This window comes from Peromyscus californicus, unplaced genomic scaffold (genome assembly GCF_007827085.1).
Source record: "Peromyscus californicus insignis strain IS unplaced genomic scaffold, ASM782708v3 Scaffold_2__1_contigs__length_46816999, whole genome shotgun sequence".
In the NCBI taxonomy this organism is placed as follows: domain Eukaryota; kingdom Metazoa; phylum Chordata; class Mammalia; order Rodentia; family Cricetidae; genus Peromyscus; species Peromyscus californicus.
Window position 1 is genome coordinate 19,260,013 of NW_026294540.1, and position 8,226 is coordinate 19,268,238.

The 8,226-nt window shown below is 48.0% G+C and overlaps 1 non-coding gene across 1 annotated transcript; it reads left to right on the forward strand.

The window, feature by feature from the left end:
• The first annotated feature begins 7,911 nt into the window (after positions 1-7,911).
• On the forward strand, positions 7,912-7,984 carry Trnaa-agc (transfer RNA alanine (anticodon AGC)). The gene has a single exon. It is a non-coding gene; the product is annotated as a tRNA-Ala (tRNA).
• Positions 7,985-8,226: the final 242 nt, after the last annotated feature.

The following is an 8,226-nucleotide window of genomic DNA, read 5'->3' on the forward strand; positions in this document are numbered from 1 at the left end:
CCATGGGTGATGGACCACTGTAGGTGGGTCCCAGTGTACTTCTGTGGGTTAAAGAGATAAAGGTGTAGCTCTCACCTGCAAGTTTAGCTTGAATTAAGGGATTTGGGGGGACCATTTAACTTAATTACTGCTAGTTTTGGAGTGTCTTTGTAAGAGTAGGGGTTGCAACAGATGCAGAACGGAAGGCTAGGAGATGGTTCACACTTACCTGTGCTCCTATGGGAACTTTGAATATTTGTTTTATATGGATTTTCATTCACTTTTCTCAGACATGATACTAACATGTGCCCCTCAGCTGCTGAGCAAGCATTTGTAGCTTGTACATTTGGCAGAATGGGCCAAAAGCTGATGCTGTGACCCATTTTGAAAATAAACGATCTTGAAATAATTGGGCATCAGGGAATGTTTGCAAGTGTCCCTTAAAGAAGGGACACACTTCCTGCACAAGCTGCTGTAGTCACAGCAGAGAAGGACAAGGTGGATGGGACGAGACCACACCCTCTACACAGCATCAGTCTGCTTAGTCAGTCCTGCGTGTGTGTGCTTGGCTGTGAAGTTGGTGTCCAGAGCCTGTGGGTGAGGAACGTCATCTGCCTAGAGACCTGATGTCCTGGCCACATCCCAGGGAGGGCATCAGAGGCTCTTTGAACCTTGCCTGCAGAAACCCTGAATGTTCCCCAACCCTTGACTTTGCCTGCATCACCACCTAGTAACGAGTTGAAAGTATCATACAGCGCTTGGCAATCAACTTCCTGTAATAAATTCAACAGCAGAGAGAGAGAGAGAGAGAGAGAGAGAGAGAGAGAGAGAGAGAGAGAGAGAGAGAGAGAGGTGACCAACAGGAGTTAGTCAGGCTGAGTATGCAGAACCTCATCTGCATAAACCAGTGGTTCTCAACCAGTGGGTCACATATCAAATATCCTGCATATCAGATATTTACATTGTGATTCATAACAGTAGCAAAAATACAGTTAGGAAGTAGCAACAAAATAATTTCATGGTTGGGGGTCATCACAACATGAAGAACTATATTAAAGGGTCGCAGCATTAGGGAGGTTGAAAAGCGCTGGCATAAACCCTATGGATACCAGATGAAGCAGAAACAGAAGGCATCATTGGAGAAAGCGGGTGTCCGAACTGTCCCCACAAGGGCCGTGACCGGTGTGGATCCTAACTGCTTCTGGCCGAATCATTGGAGAAGGTGACAAAAACTCATATCTCACACGGGTACCTCTGAGTGGGCACTGTGGCGTGTGCAGGCAGCAGAATGTGAGTGATATTAGATGAAGACAGTCTGGGCTGAAAGGAGGGCTGGTGTCCAGCCAGGGGTCCCACAGGCCAGTCCCTTGAAAGGAGCAATGCTAAGAACCTCCATTTGCAGATGGCCTTTTTTTTTTTTTGTCATGGGATCCTGTGTGCCTTGTGTGAGGTGTGGGGTGGGAGCTCTGGGAGGATTCTTCACCTGGAGTCTCGAAACATTATGCATGAGGTCCTGAGCCTGACCTGGCATGGGCAAAGCCTAGTATCACACTATTTAAAAAGTAATTAAGCCGGGCGATGGTAGCACATGCCTTTGATCCCAGCACTCAGGAGGCAGAGGCAGGCAGAGCTCTGTGAGTTCGAGGCCAGCCTGGTCTACAGAGTGAGATCCGGGACAGGTACCAAAACTATACAGAGAAACCCTGTCTCGAAAAACCAAAAAAAAAAAAAAAAAAGTAATTAAATAGCTGGGGGCAGGAGCTCACGGCTACAATCCCAGCACTCAGGAGGTTAAAGCAAAAGGATTCTCATTAGCTCAAGTCCAGCCTCGTCTAAAGACAAACAGCAAGTTTCAAAAAACCAAAGGGAACCAAGACAAAGAAAGATAACCGCTTCAACTCTTCCGTTTTTGTTCTCTTATTTTATGTGTATAGTGTTTGCTTACATGTGTATAGGTTTCAACCTTCCCTGGAAAGGAAGAAAGGTCATGCATGGGGAGTCATCTGGAGGTTGATCTCTGCCCACCCAAGCTGTCCCTTCCCATTCCCAGGTTCCCTACCATCTTCCAAGAGCGGCGCCCGACCACCACATGTGGAAGTCAGGACCATTCTTTTTTTAAAAGATTTGTTTATTTATTTATTATACATACAGTTTTCTGCCTGCATGTATGCCTGCAGGCCAGAAGAGGGCACCAGATCTCATTACAGATAGTTGTGGGCCACCATGTGGTTGCTGGGAATTGAACTCAGGACCTCTGGAAGAGCAGCCAGCGCCCTTAACCACTGAGCCATCTCTCCAGCCATGGGCCACTCTTGACCGACACCACCTGATGTTGTCCCCATGACTAACACTGTCTCTCTGAGCCAATAAAACAATAGATTGTCCCAGCCAACGCTGTGCCCACCTTTCCAGAGGGAGCCAGCATGTACTCCCCTACTCTGTTGACTGTCAGGGGTTTATCCTCAGAAGCATGGGACTAGACACCTGGGACCTTGTGCTATCCAAGGATGGGCTCCCCATGCCATGCCTGCTCCAGATTGGCCCTGAGACCCAAGTCATAGTGCCTGTTCTGCAGATCCACAGAGCTAAGGAGCTGAGTTGTAACCATGGCCTCCACAAGCTGTGGTCCCACAGCCACAGAGGGGCTTGGTTTGGGAGTGGGCTAATCTGAGCACTAAGTGTAAAGTCCTGGGGTTTCCTCCCTCCACAGCTCTGCCACCTCCCTTTCTCTCTGTGGACAGACAGATGTAATAGGACAGTTAAGAGACAGCTGGACAGGTAACAGATTCATTGAGACAGAGACACAGAGAGCTAGATGACAGATATTTTGATGATAGATGATAAACTCATGCATAGATAATGAGAAATGACTGATAGAAACAGATGATAAATGATTGATAGATCATTAGATAGATAATATACAGTTGGTGGGTGATAGAGGAAGATGATAGATCAAAGATACATAAGCAATAGATGATAGATGGGTAGATGATAAATGATAGATAGGTACATAGATGGTATATAGATACATAGACGATGAATAGATTGATGATTGATGGATCTGGGGGAGCTGGAGAGATGGCTCAGTGTTAAGAGCACAGGCTGCTCTTGCAGAGAACCAGGCTTGGTTCCCAGCACCCACGTGATGACTTACAAACACCTATAACTCCAGTTCCAGATCTGACGCCCTCTTCTGGCCTCCTCAGCCACTGCACAGAGGGCGCATACATACACTTGGGCACACATACATACATATAAAATAAAATAAATAAAGATTAAAGATTAACATATGGGCTAGAAGATGGCTTGACAGTTAGGAACACTTGTTGCTCTTGCAGAAGACCTGGTTCAATTCCCAACACCACATGTTGGTTCACAGCCATCCATAACTCCAGGTCTAGAAGATCCGACACCCTCTCTGGCCTCCTCAAGCATGAGACATGTACCTGGTGTAGACCATATGTGTAAGGAAAACACTCTTACACATAAAATGAAATAATCTAGCAGGCCGTGGTGGTACACACCTTTAATCCCAGCACTCAGGAGGCAGAGGCAGGTAAATCTCTGAGTTCAAGGCCAGCCTGGTCTACAGGGTAGGTTCCAGGACAGCCAGGGCTACACAGACAAGCCCTGTTTAAAAAATACAAAATAAATAAATCTAAAAATATTTTTTAGAGACTAACAAATAAGCCAGTTGGCAGAGAAATGGTGGGAACCCTTCTCTACTTCCGCTTAATCTAAGCAGAAACAAAAGAAAACTGAACCTTGAGACACAAATACAGGAGGAGCAGTACTACATAAATGTCTTACATAGCATTACAGGACCTGAGGCCTGGCACTTTGGAGTCTTTTCTCTCCATCACTAGCCCATACTATTCTCCAGAATGTTTCCTCTTTGTTAATAAAGTATCTGTAGTAATTTGAATGTATTTGGCCACCACAATGTCATAGAGAGTGGCACCATTAAGTGTGGCTTTGTTGGAGTAGGTGTGGCCTTATTAGAGGAAGTTTGTCACCGTGGGGCTGCTCAGAATACCACCTAGTCTATCATTTGACTTCCTGTTGCCTGCAAGATATAGGACTCTCAGCTGCTCCAGCACCACGTCTGCCTGTACACCGCCACCCTCCCCATCATGATGATAATGGACTGAATGAACTTCTGAAAGTGAAAGTAAGCCACCCCAATTAAATGTTGTCTTTATAAGAGTTACCATGGTCGTGATGTCTCTTCACAGTAATAAAAACCCTAACTAAGACAGTGTCTTCATTTTTGTTTCTAAGCCTGAGTCCCTGGTTCAATTCTTTACTTTGGGACACACAAACCTGGAATCTCCAACAGATATCCCAGGACCAAGTTTGTCTTGTTTGGGCTGCCAGGGCACAGGCTCCAGCCCTAATGGCTCTAATAACAAAACAGATTGAACCGAAACTCTGATCCAAGCAGAACTGGGGCGTGCTCTCCGCTGCGCACAAGACCGTGTATTCCTTCCCCAATTACTGATATGCTGCCGATATACAGAGTGTTCCCACCACGTTAGTTAGAGAAGACTGACTGCACCCACTGCCTGTTCCTGGTGTGCTCAACAGCTCACACCAGCTCACTTGCTGGTGGCTCTTCCCATCCTGTCATCTGTATTGTCGGCCTGGAGGAACACAACAAGGAACACACTCAGAGAGTCACAAAGGCAGGGGGCTCTTGGGAGCTGAAAACATTGATGTGGACCAAGAAACCTTGCCTGGGGGTCCTTTGTCCACACAGACCCCCAAAGGAAAGCCAGATCCAAAACCGGTTTTCTCCAGTCCCAGATAGAGGGAGGGAAGTCTCAAAGCCTGCCTCCTGAGGCTTAGCATGGAACCCAGAGCAGGACCAGCCATGTGTGGCCTGATAATGACTCTTTAGGAAGTCGTCTTGGCTCTGGTTGCTCTTTCAGGCTCAAGGTGCACCTACAACCCTGAGCAGTGATTTGTCAGTATCTCACATGGCACGTCCCTTGTTCCACAGTGCCCCCAGCCATCAACTGTGAGTAGTCCAGGAACTGGCCTTGGGCCAGGCTGGCTCACCTAGAAAGATCCATTGCTCTCTGGTGCCACCTAGAGGTGCCTTCTCTGAACCCAAAATAAGACAAAAAGTGGAGACTGGACTGGATGATGTCTTTTCTTTAAATCCCAGCACTAGGGAAGCAGAGAGAAGAGGCAGGGGGATCTCTCTGAGTTCAAGACCCGAGGCCAGCCTGGTCTACATTGTATGTTCCAGGTCAGCTGGGGCTACATAGTGAGAACTTGTCTTTAAAAAAAGGGGGGGGGGGGTTGGGGGATTTAGCTCAGTGGTAGAGCGCTTGCCTAGCAAGCCGTCTGCCCAATGAGCCGTCTCCTCTGCCCAATGAGCCGTCTCCCCTGCCCTGGGCGATCTCTTCTACATTCACTGCGGCCATGGAGAGAGGCCACTCCATCTCCTGAGGCCCGAAGAATGCCTCATCATTGCACCCACTTCCTGAGTGACTACGGCTGGGTTTTCGGCCCGTTTATTATGCAGTGTGTATAAAATCACATTCATTGTCTGTTTTCCGCACCCAGGGGAAAACAGACATGTTATTTTTATCTTGTTTTCTTAAACTCTATCTCGCAACTGATTTGTTCTGCTGAATAAACACTCTCCTGTCGTATCAATTGTTCTTGTAAGCAGTGACATTTGAACACTCGGAACATTCGAGAGCCTGTGTGACTTTCACCTTCTGCTGCATGGCACCTTCCACGGTTACATCTTCCCTCTTCTGTGTGATCCCTGGATCTGGCTTGTACCCGGGGGCAGAGGGCTAGAGCCGGCAACCCTCCTTGCAAACTGCCTTCCAGGTGTGTCTGTCCAGCCATGAGGAGCGGCTGCCCCTCCCCCTACCCCCGACGCCAGCTCCAGATGTGTGGGAAACACTGCTTGCTTGGCATGTTAGAAATGGCATCTCTGGGGGCTGGGCTGGGTTTAATCCCTTAGCACTGAAAAAACCAGGTATGATACTGCTCACCTGTCATCCCAGCACTGGGGAGGTTGAGGGAGGAGGATCCGAAGTTCAAGGTCGTCCTTGGCTACATAGGAAGTTGGAGGCCACCCTGGACTACATGAGACCGTGAATCAGAAACAAACTATTAGAGAGAAGAGATGGTGCTTCTGTTGGGGGCCCAAATGGTAGGACCTGCCTCTGCACACACCCTTACTTGGCCACACCCTTACTTGGCCACATGCTAGAACATCCCGGGATGAGTGAGGGCTAGGTAAAGCAGACATCAACACTGAATGCAGGAGCCTAGAGTTCACATTCACTGTGCAACTCTTGCTTCTTTTCGGTTGAAATTGCCATGAAAATCACCAGCAGGGTCATGGCTGTGGGATGTTATGTTATGTGACATCAGCTCTATACAGAAAGACAAGTGTCACAGATTTGCATATAGGAGGTAAAATACGTCGACTGCACAGAGAAAAAGTACAAGAGGGTCACTGTGGTAGGGAGACGCTGGGGAGAGATAGTGGACACGGTGTCCCACATGATCAGCAAGGTGACCAAGCACAGAGGACACCTCCTGGCAGCTAGCTAGCTATTCAGGAAGGATCTAGAAGAGAGAGACTTAGAGTTCCCAACACAAAGCCGTGACAGATGTTTAAGGAGGGGGACATGTTCATTACCTTGGTGTGACCATTTCATACCATCAACATGCTAGACCCCAAAATGCAATTATGGTGAGTCAATTTAAAAGGTTATAAATACATAATTTTTAATAAAAAAAAATGTCGTTGGTCAGCTGTGGTGGCCGAGGCAGGAGGATAGCTGAGAATGCAAAGCCAGCCTGGGCTATGTGTGTAGCAAGATCTTTTCTCAAAACAAAAACAAAATCATTGTTGAGTGGGCTGCTTTCAGTCACAGTTTCATTTCCCACATAGCCACATCCTCCCCTTGAGATCTGCCACCTTTGACAGACTTTCAATTGTCACAGCATGGTGACCCTTTACAGCTTGGCATCTTCCAGAGGACCAGAGCTGCTCTGGGGGCCTCCTCCCAGTTCTGTCCTGGCCAGGTGACACCAGGCATACGTGGAGCAGAACATGCCCCCACAGCCTGTCAGTACCTAAGGGTTAGCAGCTCCAAAGCCAATGGCATCACTCACCTCATCAAACACAAGTCCTAGGGCTGGAGAGATGGTTCAGTGGTTAAGAGCGTTTCATAGGATCAGAGTTTGATTTCCAGCACCCATGTCGGGTGACTCACAACCACCTGTCACTCCAGCTCCAGGGGATCTGATGCCCTCTTTAAAACCTAAGTCCTCCTAAGCCACCCAAGGCTAGCATCACCCAGCTCTCTGCACACAGAACTAACATCACAGCCTTCTGGTTCACCTTCCCTGCATGACAGAAGGCGAAATGGCTCCCCTTGTCTCTAGTCATACCAACACGACTCAGCCTGAATCCACCTCCAGAAGCCCACAGCCTGTCTGGATCTCATCAGTGAAGTACTGATCCTGCCGATCCTGTGCTTCAAGCACCCGCCGTCTGGGTGGTTTGCACCAATTCACTCTTAGGAATCCAAATGTCTCAGAGAGCCGGGGCTGGTGGCTCAGATTCCCAGCACTGAGGAATGCTGAGGCTAGAGGATTGCAAACTGGTGGCCAGCCTAGGCTACACTGCAAGACACAGCCCCAAAATGCAAAACAGAATAAAAAAAGCGTTGAAGTTAAAAACCATTCCAGCCTCGGGCTGGTGAGATGGTTCAGCAGGTAAAGGTGCTTGCTGCTAAGCCTCATGACCTGGGTGGAAGGAGAAAACTGATTCCTGCAAGCTGTCCTCGGACCTCTACACCTTTGGAATGGCATGCATATATGTGTATGTGCAGCACACAATAATTAAAGCCTCTTTTTAAAAAAAAAACAAAACAAAACAAAAAACAGGGGTTGGGGATTTAGCTCAGTGGTAGAGCGCTTGCCTAGCAAGCACAAGGCCCTGGGTTCGATCCTCAGCTCCAAAAAGGAAAACAACAACAACAACAACCACCACCACCAGAACTCTCCAAAACGAAACTCTCCAACCAGAGCCAAAGTGACTCAGAGCTCACAGCACTGTTGTGCCAGCTCCTTGAGGTCACCAATATATTCACTCCTCGGGCTCACTCGGAGTTGCTAAGCATTGTGGGAGACTCCCCTGCTCTATTATTAAAGTTCAGGACATTGCTCCATTCCAACTATTGATCAGACAGAACCCCTTCCTCC